At 41.4% G+C, this 11778-nt stretch overlaps 1 long non-coding RNA gene across 1 annotated transcript; it reads left to right on the top strand.

Moving 5' to 3' along the window:
• Nucleotides 1–977: 977 nt before the first annotated feature.
• LOC143267505 (uncharacterized) lies at nucleotides 978–4951 on the top strand. The gene is made up of 3 exons (XR_013042643.1): nucleotides 978–1080; nucleotides 2454–2679; nucleotides 4833–4951. It is a non-coding gene; the product is annotated as an uncharacterized LOC143267505 (long non-coding RNA).
• The last annotated feature ends 6827 nt before the right edge of the window (nucleotides 4952–11778 follow it).

Genomic DNA, 11778 nt, shown 5'->3' with positions numbered 1-11778 from the left:
GAGTGGATCCTTGGTCTCCTACAGGAGAAAAATCAGATGCAATCAGACACAGAGCAGCTGGGAAGAAGTGAAAGTTCCCAACTAAACTCCGCGGGAGAAGCACAGCTCCTCCAAAGACAGAGCAGCCCAAAGCAAAGGCAGACATCTCATTTTATGGGGAAGGGTTTGAATATTCATGCCTTTTCCGGGAAGTGTTTTGAATATTCATGTTTTTTTCTGGAAAGTGGGGAGACTTTTAGGGCATGCCTGCTGATTTGCACAGGAATTAAATGGGCTTTGCTTGTACAGTAGCTCCCCTTCCCCCTTACAGAGATTTCACTAGGCTAACATATTGCCAAAAAGGCATAATGAGGCTCAAAGAGAGTCCTCAGTCAGTTGTCAGTCATCTTGGTGGTCGCTGGCCTTAACTAACTTACCTCCAAGTTCCTGTTTTTGTCTGCTTGACTGTCATTGCTTCAGCCAAACCTTCCAGTTTTCTAACTGAGAAATCTTAAGGTCCCATGAGTACTCTGCACAGTGCCCATTAGTCCGCTCTTCTTCTTCTCTGAGAAGGCTGTGAAAATGGGTCAAAATGACCCCACAAGGCATAGTGCCCAGAATGTACAGAAAATCAAACACTTCCACAGTCTCTTACTCTCTGCACCTTGACCGGCTGTGGGTCTCTCTGTTGATTGCCAACTGCTGCAAATAGAAGCTTCTATGATGAGAGTGGAGTGATGCATTGATATACGGGTATAAAGATAAGTTATTAGCAATCAGTTTAATACTATGTCAGCTTAGCAGAGCAATAGCAGGTTCTCCTCCAGAGTCTGTGACCTGCCAAGCCACAGGTTCTGTTCCCAATAATGGTGCCAGGTATGGTTTTCCTCTTTCGAAGCAAGCCTTAAATCCAATCAGAAAGTGACTGTTTACACCCATCCTTCTTGCCACTTTTACCAGTGGCCATGCCTTGCCAGGCCAGATATTTTTAGTCCTAAGAGTTCTCAGCTGGGTAAGACTGATGACAGCTTTCCTCTTCTGGAGCCGTTCATAACACCTTCCAGCACTCTGTAAACTAACCAGTATGGATGAAGCTTCCAGGTCAGTACCAGCTTGATTTCTCCATTTTCTATGACTCACTATTGTCTTCAGCAATAGTGTTCTGAGGACAATCAATAGCACTGGCAATAACATTGGGCTTTATGGGACCTCACTGGCTAACAACACTGGAGGAGATAACCCATTCCTGGCACTGGGCTTTTTATTTGTGTTTATTTAGTTGTGGTATATAGTAAGGGCATTGTTGCTCCATTATAGGATAATTCCATTTAAACTCTTTTAATGTATGCTTATGTACATATTTTAGGAAGCTTCTATAGTAGAGTGTTTTCATGTTATTTTTAAAAGCTCTTTAGTGATACTTATTGCCATATTCATTTCTTTATCCTGCCCTCCCTTCCCCAACCCTAATTTAATCATCCTTGTTCCATTATTTCCTGTTACCCTTATATCACTGAGTTCTGTCTCCTCTCCTGTGAAACTTCCATATGGCTCCTTCCATATCTATGAATATTCCAAATATATATATATATATATATATATATATATATATATATATATACATATATATATATATATATATATATATATATATATAGTGTTCAAAGCTGGTATCCAGAAATACTTTTGATATGCACTCACAGGGATTGAAACAACATGAACACAGGCTGCACCAAGCTCAAGCCAGACAAAATCCCAGCATAGAGAGGAGAGGTGGCATGAAGTCCCACCCCTGGTTGAGGAGTCATTGGCAGGTGATGGATGCTGGGAGAAGGAGAGTCTGGTTCCCTTAAGAATGGGTCTCCTGGTGGATAGATCACACTCCAGGGGAAGGCCACACATCCAAGGTATTTGGGCAGCACAGATTGGACTCAATGAGTTAAAAAAAAAAAAAGGAGGACAAGAAGTTGGGTGGGTACAGAAGCGGGTGGATCTGGGAAGAGACGAGGAAAGGGTGATTAGGATCAAAATATATTGTATGAAGTTCTCAAAGATAATCAAAAGATAAAGTAAAATCAATAACCACAGACCCAGACATTTAGACCCCACCTTACTTTAAATGGCAAAACAAAACAAACTTCTGTTATTGACATTCCTTAACTAATAAAATTAGTAACTGAATTGTCATTTTAAAATTAGTTATGTTCTTATATTTTGTTATATTTTCTTTTGTCATGCCATCTTAATCCCAATATTGATAATCTTGCTAATAATTGGGTTATGAACATTTACTTTCTAATGTCTTCTTTCATTAACTCAATGTATTTTATTAGGAACTTAAGTAGAGATTATATGAATAAACCAAGTCTTTATGGTCCTGACATTTTTTTAACATTTGCCTTGAGAAATAACATTTGGTATTTTGAAAGCAACAACCTGAAATTTCTTGGAGTAATTTGATAATTTATTTTAAGGACTATCAACAAGAAGGATGACGGCCACACTGAGATTCTTGGCTCACTTTATTATTAAGTCTCGTTCTGTACCCAAGGGGCAAAGGAAAGATGAAACAGCTAGGCCATGACCCATAGCAGCCTTAAGCCAGAAGACAGCTTAAAGAGACACACGCTGGAGTCACAGACTCTACAAGGCAAAAATAGCACAATGCAGAGAAAAATCACTGCTCCTTTATCTCACAAGGTAAGATCCAAATTCAGTGTTACACATGCTTCTCACATGCCATAGATTTCTGTATTCTGAGTGTGTGTGTGTGTGTGTGTGTGTGTGTGTGTGTGTGTGTGTGTGTGTGAATAGCAATGATGGGAATTAGAGTAGATCATGACTCTTTTAAAAACATAACTTTAAAAATCAATTGTCACTGAAAACAACTATCCCCAAACTGGAATGAAGTCCACATGGGTTACATAATTTGTAAGGCCCATTTAGACATGGAAATGTGTGTCCTGATCCCCAACAAAAATTATTAAAAATTTTTAAGGTGACAATCTACATTAAACCAAGGTCCTAGGCTCAGCACTGAGCCAAAGGAGAGCTTCTCCTGGGCTTGGCACCTGAACCAGCAATGAGTCTGTGAGGAATGTTTTCCTCCAGGGCTGCACCTGTACAACTGCACAGGGAGGAGACCTCCAGGGATGCACCTGTACAACTGCACAGGGAGGAGACCTCCAGGGCTGCACCTGTACAACTGCAGAAGGAGGAGACCTCCAGGGCTGCACCTGTACAACTGCACAGGGAGGAGACCTCCCAGGGCTGCACCTGTACAACTGCACAGGGAGGAGACCTCCAGGGCTGCACCTGTACAACTGCACAGGGAGGAGACCTCCCAGGGCTGCACCTGTACAACTGCACAGGGAGGAGACCTCCAGGGCTGCACCTGTACAACTGCACAGGGAGGAGACCTCCAGGGCTGCACCTGTACAACTGCACAGGGAGGAGACCTCCAGGGCTGCACCTGTACAACTGCAGAAGGAGGAGACCTCCCAGGGCTGCATCTGTGCAACTGCAGAAGGAGGAGACCTCCGGGGCTGCACCTGTACAACTGCACAGGGAGGAGACCTCCAGGGCTGCACCTGTACAACTGTGCCTGTCTCCATGGCATTGAATTCCATGGTTCCAGTGGTGAATTGAGGCACAAAGGTACTAAATGGTCTCCAATTCCCCAACAATAACTAGTAGCAATATCAAATACTTTCACAAAGGAAAAATCTAGGACAAGACAAAAGAAACTAAGACCTTCCAGATTGCATATAATTTACATTCACTTCATCGTGCCAATACTCAAGTGACTCTTAGTTGGCAGTTACCTCCATTGGCTCTTCCCTCCATCTACTTAGTGAGAAAACAGCCACTGGGGACAGGATCCTAGGATAAATCTGTCAAGGCAAGACTCCTGAGGGACACTTGGAGAATTCAGTAAATAAAAAACTCTGTACCCCAAAAAGGTAGCAGACCTATTCAAGATTGTAACGTTGGCTTTTAACCCATTTGATGGAGGCCTCATACTACAGTTAACTCCAACCTCATACACACCTTGAAGGACACATTTCTGCTCTGGTAAAGGCAGCTTCCTACATGACAGTCCCAGGATCAACAGGCTTTAGACAATGGGTCATGGTTACATTTTACTTGTCAGGTAAGCTGACGTTTCAGTCTTCCAGGACAAGGCTAGACACTAAAAACAGAACTAGAGGAAAGATTTCAATGTGTTTCAGGACCAGCATCCAACAGTATTTCTAGCTACAAGACAATAACTCTGGAGCTGTCACACAGACATGCAAATAGCTCTTGCTTGGCAGTCCTGACCTGTACTAGATAGTAATTCTAAAACAGGGTTGACAACACCCAGAAAGGTGCAGTCCCATTCAGCTTCCTCATTGAGTAAGTCTAGGAGCCAAGATCCAAGCTTCAAGAGAGGATAATTCAGTACCATAACAAGGCAAGAATATCACAGAACCCTGCTAGGTAGACAGAAGTACATTAGATTTCTTACTGTCCAGGAAATAAACCTCCAGCTCTTATTCCTGATACTCAACACACTACCCAATTAAGCTGCTGTTCTTATCCTGACTGGCCCCAAGTTTCCCAGTTCCCACTCAGGAATTAAAACTTCAGACTCCAAAAGAACCCCTAAATTAGTGCTAGAGATGTCAGGGCTTTATCTGTCCAAGTTCTCTTACGAATGTATCTTGTAATTTTTTTGTGTGTAAAACTGATAAAAGTTGATACAATATGGGTCTATATTGTGATGTTACAGAATTCGTGAATGCTTAAGTTTGAATGAGCAGTTACTGTCCTGTGGGAGTTTAAGAATGTTCTTTTCCTTTTCTTCACAGAAAAGGGGTTGAAGGACCCTCCTGAGAGGAAGGACCATTCTGGGAAGAACGAGCCTCCTGGCGGGGTGGGGATGGAGCCTCCAGGGAGGAAGGACCCTCCTGGAGGAAGGAGCCTCCTGGGAGGATGGAGCCTTCGGGGAGGATGGAACCTTCAGGGAGGATGGGGCCTCCTGGGAGGAAGGAGCCTCCTGGGAGGATGGAGCCTCCTGGAGGAAGGAGCCTCCTGGGATGAAGGAGCCTCCTGGGAGGATGGAGCCTTCAGGGAGGATGGGGCCTCCTGAGTACACAAATCTAATTTTTCAGTATGCAATCATTTCTCTCATGTTTTTCTACCAGTCTTGTCCAGGAGAAATTAAAGCAAACTACAATCATGATTTTAAATTTCCTAATAACCATATTTAAGGACAAAGTTAAAAGAAACAGAAAATTTCATTTAAATAATGCACTTTAATCTAATGTATCCAAAATATTAACATTTCAATATATCATACTTTAAAATTAATATTAAGATATTAAACATTAGGGGGTAGAAAGATTGCTCAGAGGTAAAGAGTACTGACTGCTCTTCTAGAGGATCTGAGTTCAATTCCCAGCACCCACATGGTAGCTCACAATGATCTAAGATGAGATCTGATGCCCTCTGGCATGCAGGCAGACAGACAGACAGAGCACTCATATACATAAAATAAATAACTACATCTTTTTTAATAGAAGTTCATTAATACTCCAATACCTGTCATATATCTTACACAAACTATATTAATTTTGATCTTGTCATATTTTATGATACATCTTTTTTTAACATACTAGTTTTCTTTATTAAAATAAATGCAGTCATAGTTTGAATACGATTTTGAAACATTGTATGTGTGACTTAGTCAATATGTAGATTAATTGCATTAAAGAAACATTGTTAGTATGACACAAAAATTCTACAGGCCATTATTGTCCACTTTCTTTCAAAAAACAGTTTATCTAATATTCATAATTGGTTATAATATATTCAGATCCAATCTACTATTCATTCACTTCATTCACTTCCCTCTAATTTCTCTCTTATCACAGCTTCACGAGACTCCTCTCTTTCTTTTTTTTTTTTTTTTTTGGTGTTTCAAGACAGGGTTTCTCTGCGTAGCTTTGCACCTTTCCTGGAGCTCACTTGGTAGCCCAGGCTGGCCTCGAACTCACAGAGATCCACCTGGCTCTGCCTCCCGAGTGCTGGGATTAAAGGCATGTGCCACCACCGCCCACCTTAGACTCTCTTTCTTAATGTAATATCCACTGAGTCCACTTAGTGTTGCTTACATGTGCATGGGTGTGGGATCATCTACTAAAGCATGGGTAGTCTTTCAGACCCACATCCCTAAACAAGAGTGGTCCCCCGACCCCAGCAGTCATGACCTTCCACAGCTCCTCTGCTGTGGGTGAGGCTACATGAGTTCCTCTCCCATCTGTGCTGGGATTCAGACTGGCTTAATCTTGTGAAAATCTGTGAATGTAGTTCCAGCTGCTATGAGTTCACATGAGCAAAGTGTGTAGTCATGTCCAGCAAATACTGTTTGGCTACAGAGAGCCACTCCCTCTATGTCTTAAAATATTTCCACCTTCACTTCCTCATTGATCCCTCAGGGTTTGGGGAAAGGAACTATGAAATAGCTGATCCATTTAGAGATGAGAACTTCATAGTCTCTTATGGTATGCACATTCTCTGTATTAATTACTATCTGATATTTTAAAAAAAACTTCTCTAATGAGGGTTGAGAGATGCACTCACTGGTGAGTATAAAGATAATAACTTACAGGACAGTTTATCATCATGTTCATTTGACAGAGTAATAGCACTAAGTTCTCCCTGAGGGCCTGTTGCCTAGCTCTCCACAGGTTTTTGGATCACTGTATTTTCAGTACACAATAACCACATGAGGCTAGTAGCCACCATATTGGACAGTGTAATTCTATTCAACCATGCATCAAAGTTATGATTTATGTACCTCCTTCTATCTTTTTTACCTTCTCAGCTTCTCTTCCAGCACAGCCATTCTCAATAGTTTGTATATAAATCATCATTCATAAAGAGTGCTAGGTTCAGAGTAGTCTTCCATTTCTCATTTCTTCTAATACTTTCCATCTTCACAAACCACTTGCCTCAATGTCGCTGTCTTAACTGCATCCATTAGTCAACTACTTCATGATGTGCCTCGTCTCTCCCCAAGTAGTTTGGGGCCTCTTGGTGGCTAATGAATATGATGTCTTCTGCCCTTTTTTCTTTGTCCAGAACACTAGAAGAAGGAAGAGCACATAGGAGGCTCCATAAGCACTTGCTCTTTGAATTAATTTTATTTTTTAAAACACTGCTTTATGATGCTGGAAAAATGAGGCTTTTGTTTACTAGTGAAGACCCAATCCATTAAGGTGACAAAATAACTCTTTAACAGTGAGATTCTTCTCCAAAAGCTAGGTTTCTAACCCCTGGCTTAGATGCATTTCTCATCAAGACTATCTCAAAGGGCTCCATGGTTCTACTTTGTACTAGTCAGACTTTTCCTCTGTGCTTTCAGAGTCCAAATGTATACACCTAATATTATATTTTGGAGTACATTTCTTATTCCCATTCTCTGTTAGTTCCACTGATTGAGCTATGAAATGCACTATAAAACTATCAGCAACTGAATGCCCAATGGAAGCATTTAGTAAACCAGATTTAGCAAACACCAGTCCCCACTCACCCATGGAGCATCGAGCAGAGATCTTCATTGTGACACTATGAAAATGTTTCTCCCTGTCTCACCCCATCCTAAGACAGTATGCAGTATAAGCAAGAACAGGATCCTAAAATCTGAGAGACGGTTTTGCCCACTGGCCTAAATTTTAAGATGAAATGAAATAAAATGAGGGTGTGATTGCCTCATTTCACCCCACCAATCAGGCAGATTCATACAAGCCCCCAGAACAAATTCAGAAAACATGTAAACTGTATTTTTCTGCACATCTCAGTTTTGTATGAGCAATTTTGAAGATCCCGTGACTGTTTCCATGACTGAAATAATAGAATGAAGCTTAGAGATGAACAAAGAACAGAGTGACTACAGCATCACTGTGACGAGATGAACGGCTTTCAGACAACATTCAAATTCTCTAAAAGAGTTTGAATTTGTTTTGGTAGAGTAGCATTGGCCTTGGACAAAATTCATCATGGACATCATATCCAAAGCAGCAGCCTCTGAAACACTTGAGTTAGCGACCGTCTTCTGAAGAGTAAAACATGCTCGCAAGGCGCTTGCATCTGGGTGTCATCCTCCCTCCCAGAGCCAGGAGTCTAACTACCATAATCTTCTCTCAAGAAGTTCCTGTATACTTAGTGCAAATTACATTAATGCATTAGCTCTGTTGTTTCTGATTTGTTTGCTGGGGTGGTCATTTACAGTTGTATATCATCCTAACTCTACAGAGCAAAGCTTTGATCTCTGCTATAACAACCAACAGGCAGTGCTAAGACAGGCAACTAGCAGTATATCTTCTCATAACAGACTTCTCTGTAGTTCATTTAGTAAATATCAAGTTACAGTCTATCCCAGACCCAGAATGACAGAGTGGAAAGACATGATGTTTCTCTTATGTATCCAGTTGGAGTCTCAGAAACAGCTCAAGTTGATAAATCCTAAGAGGAACAGGTATTTCCCACTCACCAACTGGCCACCCTTGGCTGGTCCTAGTCTAACAAATAGCAGTGCCATGTATCCAATATGCTCAAATCGAAAACCCTGGTAGTGACCTAATTCTGCCCTTTGTGCATCACTGACTTAGAAACCCGCAGATCCTTGTGTGTGAGCAATCATTTCTATTGGTCCTGCCTGCCAGTCAGCATTTACACGAGTCCTGCTCTGCACCCCTCACAGTTACAATTGGGATGAGGGCTGTACCATCCTGCGCCTGGGCTACTCAACCAACTCTGGATAGTTCTGACGCCTCTGCCTTTGTTCTAAAACCTGCTGTCCTCTCAGTTGTCACATTAACAGTCACTTTGTCATGCCCTCCTGACCAAACCCTCGTTGGTTGGTTTCTCAGAATACTTAGCATTAGACCAGCTCTCCTTCCTGTTCTCTTCCAAAATCTTGTGTTTTCAATATGGTTTACTCCTCAGCTTGACCTTCCCTTACCTCTCCCCAGCCTCACCTATCATCTCTCCAGGCTTCCCTGGGTGGTCTCAGAAGAGGCCACATTCTTTGTATTGCAGATGCTTTACACATGCTCTGTTTTGAAAGTTGCCTCTGCACATCTTCACATGAGGGTGCTTCTCTCTTATAAATGAACAGTGTCTCACAAGCACATTTATGACTGCCCTGGCTAATGGATTCCCACTGTTTATTGAGGTAAATAACATAACTAGCTGATTGACTTACCGATCTGAACTTTGAAGTCAGACTTCTGGATTCTAATCCATGCTCTGCCACCTTCAGCTTTTTTGATGCTTATGGAAGTTACTTTACCTCTCTGCACCTCCATTTCCTTATCTCTAAAGTGCAAACAATAACAAGAATTATAGAGCCCACTTCACAGAGTTATTATTAGAAGATAAAATATATTTGTATAAGTGAAATGATTCAACTAGTCATGGTTTGCAAGAATCGTGCTATGACTATTTGATAAATAAATATAAAAATAAAATATGATGTCATAAAGCCTGTCTGTCTTGTTTTGTTTAGCACTATATCCTCAGAGCTTAGTTCCAAGACTGGTACCAACTCCACACTCAATTGCTCATTAAATACATAAATGAATAAAAGAATAACTAAATGGCATTTTTGTCTTTGGAAGATAGAAGCAAATGACTGGGTATGTTATGAAAGTGGACACTCGGATTCTGCAGTGCAGGGTGAAGTGTGAGTGTCTGCACTTCCAACAAGCTCCATGTGTAGCTGGAAGCCCTCATCCATTGTCCGCACTTTGAACATCAAGGTTTCAGTTGACTTTTGGCAGATATAGATCCAGAAATCAGCCCCACTCAAACCTACCTGTCTATTCAACAGTTTCATTGGAATCTCCTAGAAGCCTTGATAAAGTCTCAATGAATACTTTTTGAGTCATATGCATGAGTAATCACCCTACCTTTCCTCATAACTACCTGAGAAGGACTAGCAAAAGTCTCCTTATCTAGTTCTTCTTTATTGGCTCCAGATTGTCTATGTATTTAATTCAAAAAGTATTTTTTGTCTTTATGATTCTTTTGGGAGGCCTTAAAAGGTGCAGTGAATGTGTTCCTTTTAAACCAGAATTTTCAGTAATTTACTCCAGATATGAGACCTTGTATTATTTAATGCATAAATGCTTTCAGATTTCAAATATGCTTTGTGTCAGCGCATGCAAACTAAGCGTGCTGGCACTGGCTGTTTCAGAACAAGAAAGTCAAATTTTTGAAAAAGCAACACCCTTCTTTGGTGGCAGGACTGAGGCTGTTCACCAATCATCTAGTGAGAATGCTTGTGTTTAAAATACTGCCATTAGAGTGTTTGCTACAGGAGGAAGTCTTGTTCTTCCCAGCCCAAATCACCCCAGGTTATTCTCAAAAGTCAGGCATTTCCTGTGCCATGTCTCAAACCTCAATGTGTGTCTTCCTTAAACAATCACAGCTTACGATGCCTAATTATCTGCTTCCAAAAGCATTTGGTTAAGCATGCAACACATCTCAGTAATGGAAATGTACTCAAGTCTCCTGTAGCCAGTTCATAAAAGCAATGGAGTCATTTTAATATTGTCAGTTCTCTCTCGCCAGTACAGTCGAGTAATGTAGCAGAACTGTCTGATGGCCAAGGTAATGATCAGAAGGGAAATAACACAGAGAGAGACATCTACTGGCCGGTATTGTGGAATTGCCTCATCTATTCCGATGGAAGAGTTTGGCTTGCGGGCCTCATGGCACTGCTTCTACATTCTTCCAATGTTCCCTCCCTGACAACATCACAGTTCGGGCTGCAAAGGATCTTGGAGACCCATTTTTCTTACCTTTTTATATCCAGAACCATGAGTCTATCACTCCAGTGAAATCTTACACTACATCCTTATGCCACCTTCATTACTAGGAACCAATTATTTAGTAGTTGAGGATGATTACTGCAGCTAACAGCTATTATAATGTCCTATGTAACATATTCTTTGGAATTGACAGGCAAGTTTTTGGCTCAGCTCAACAGGATGATGGGCATTCCTTTCTCAAGTTCTATACAATCATCCAGTTCTTTTCAAAGAATGAAAACTCAATACAATGCTGTAGTACCTACACTATGCTAAAATACACGAACTTTTATTTAATCTCAAGATTTTCCCTCGAAAAGACCAAGACAATTATTGGTTAATGTCCCCATTGATTACTTTCATTCTCTGTCAACAATAATGCCTCCCAGAGAAGCTTCCTTTTCTTGCTCCTAATCTTCCACATGAGGTTACAGGCTAGAATCGCAGGACACCAGCAAGGGTGACAGGATGGCACTACAGCTCAGTGTTCAGCCTGCACTACCTTATCAGGCATGAAAGGTGAAAGCAATGGTGCCAACCTCCGAGTTCAGAGTCTCAGAGTCATGCTCTTACAGTACCAGAACAGCAGGCATGAATATATGTTCTCCACAGCACGAGATTGTGGTGATATTGTGTCCCCCAATATATTGTGCACCCTAATAAACTTATCTGGGGCCAGAGAACAGAACAGCCACTAGACAGACATAGAGGCCAGATAATGGTGGCACACACACCTTTAATCCTAGCATTCTGGAGGCAGAGATCCAATCGGATCTCTGTGAGTTCAAAGCCACACTGGAAACAGCCAGGCATGGTAACACATGCCTTTAATCCCAGAAATTGATGGCAGGAAGAAGAAATGTATATAAGGCATAAGGACCAGGAACTAGAGCCTTTTAAGCTTTTAGGCTCTCAGCAGCAGTTCAGCTGAGATCCT

The sequence above is a fragment of the Peromyscus maniculatus genome, chromosome 10, assembly GCF_049852395.1.
Source record: "Peromyscus maniculatus bairdii isolate BWxNUB_F1_BW_parent chromosome 10, HU_Pman_BW_mat_3.1, whole genome shotgun sequence".
NCBI lineage: Eukaryota > Metazoa > Chordata > Mammalia > Rodentia > Cricetidae > Peromyscus > Peromyscus maniculatus.
The sequence above is the reverse complement of the archived record's forward strand: the minus strand, read 5'-3'. Positions and strand labels throughout refer to the sequence as shown.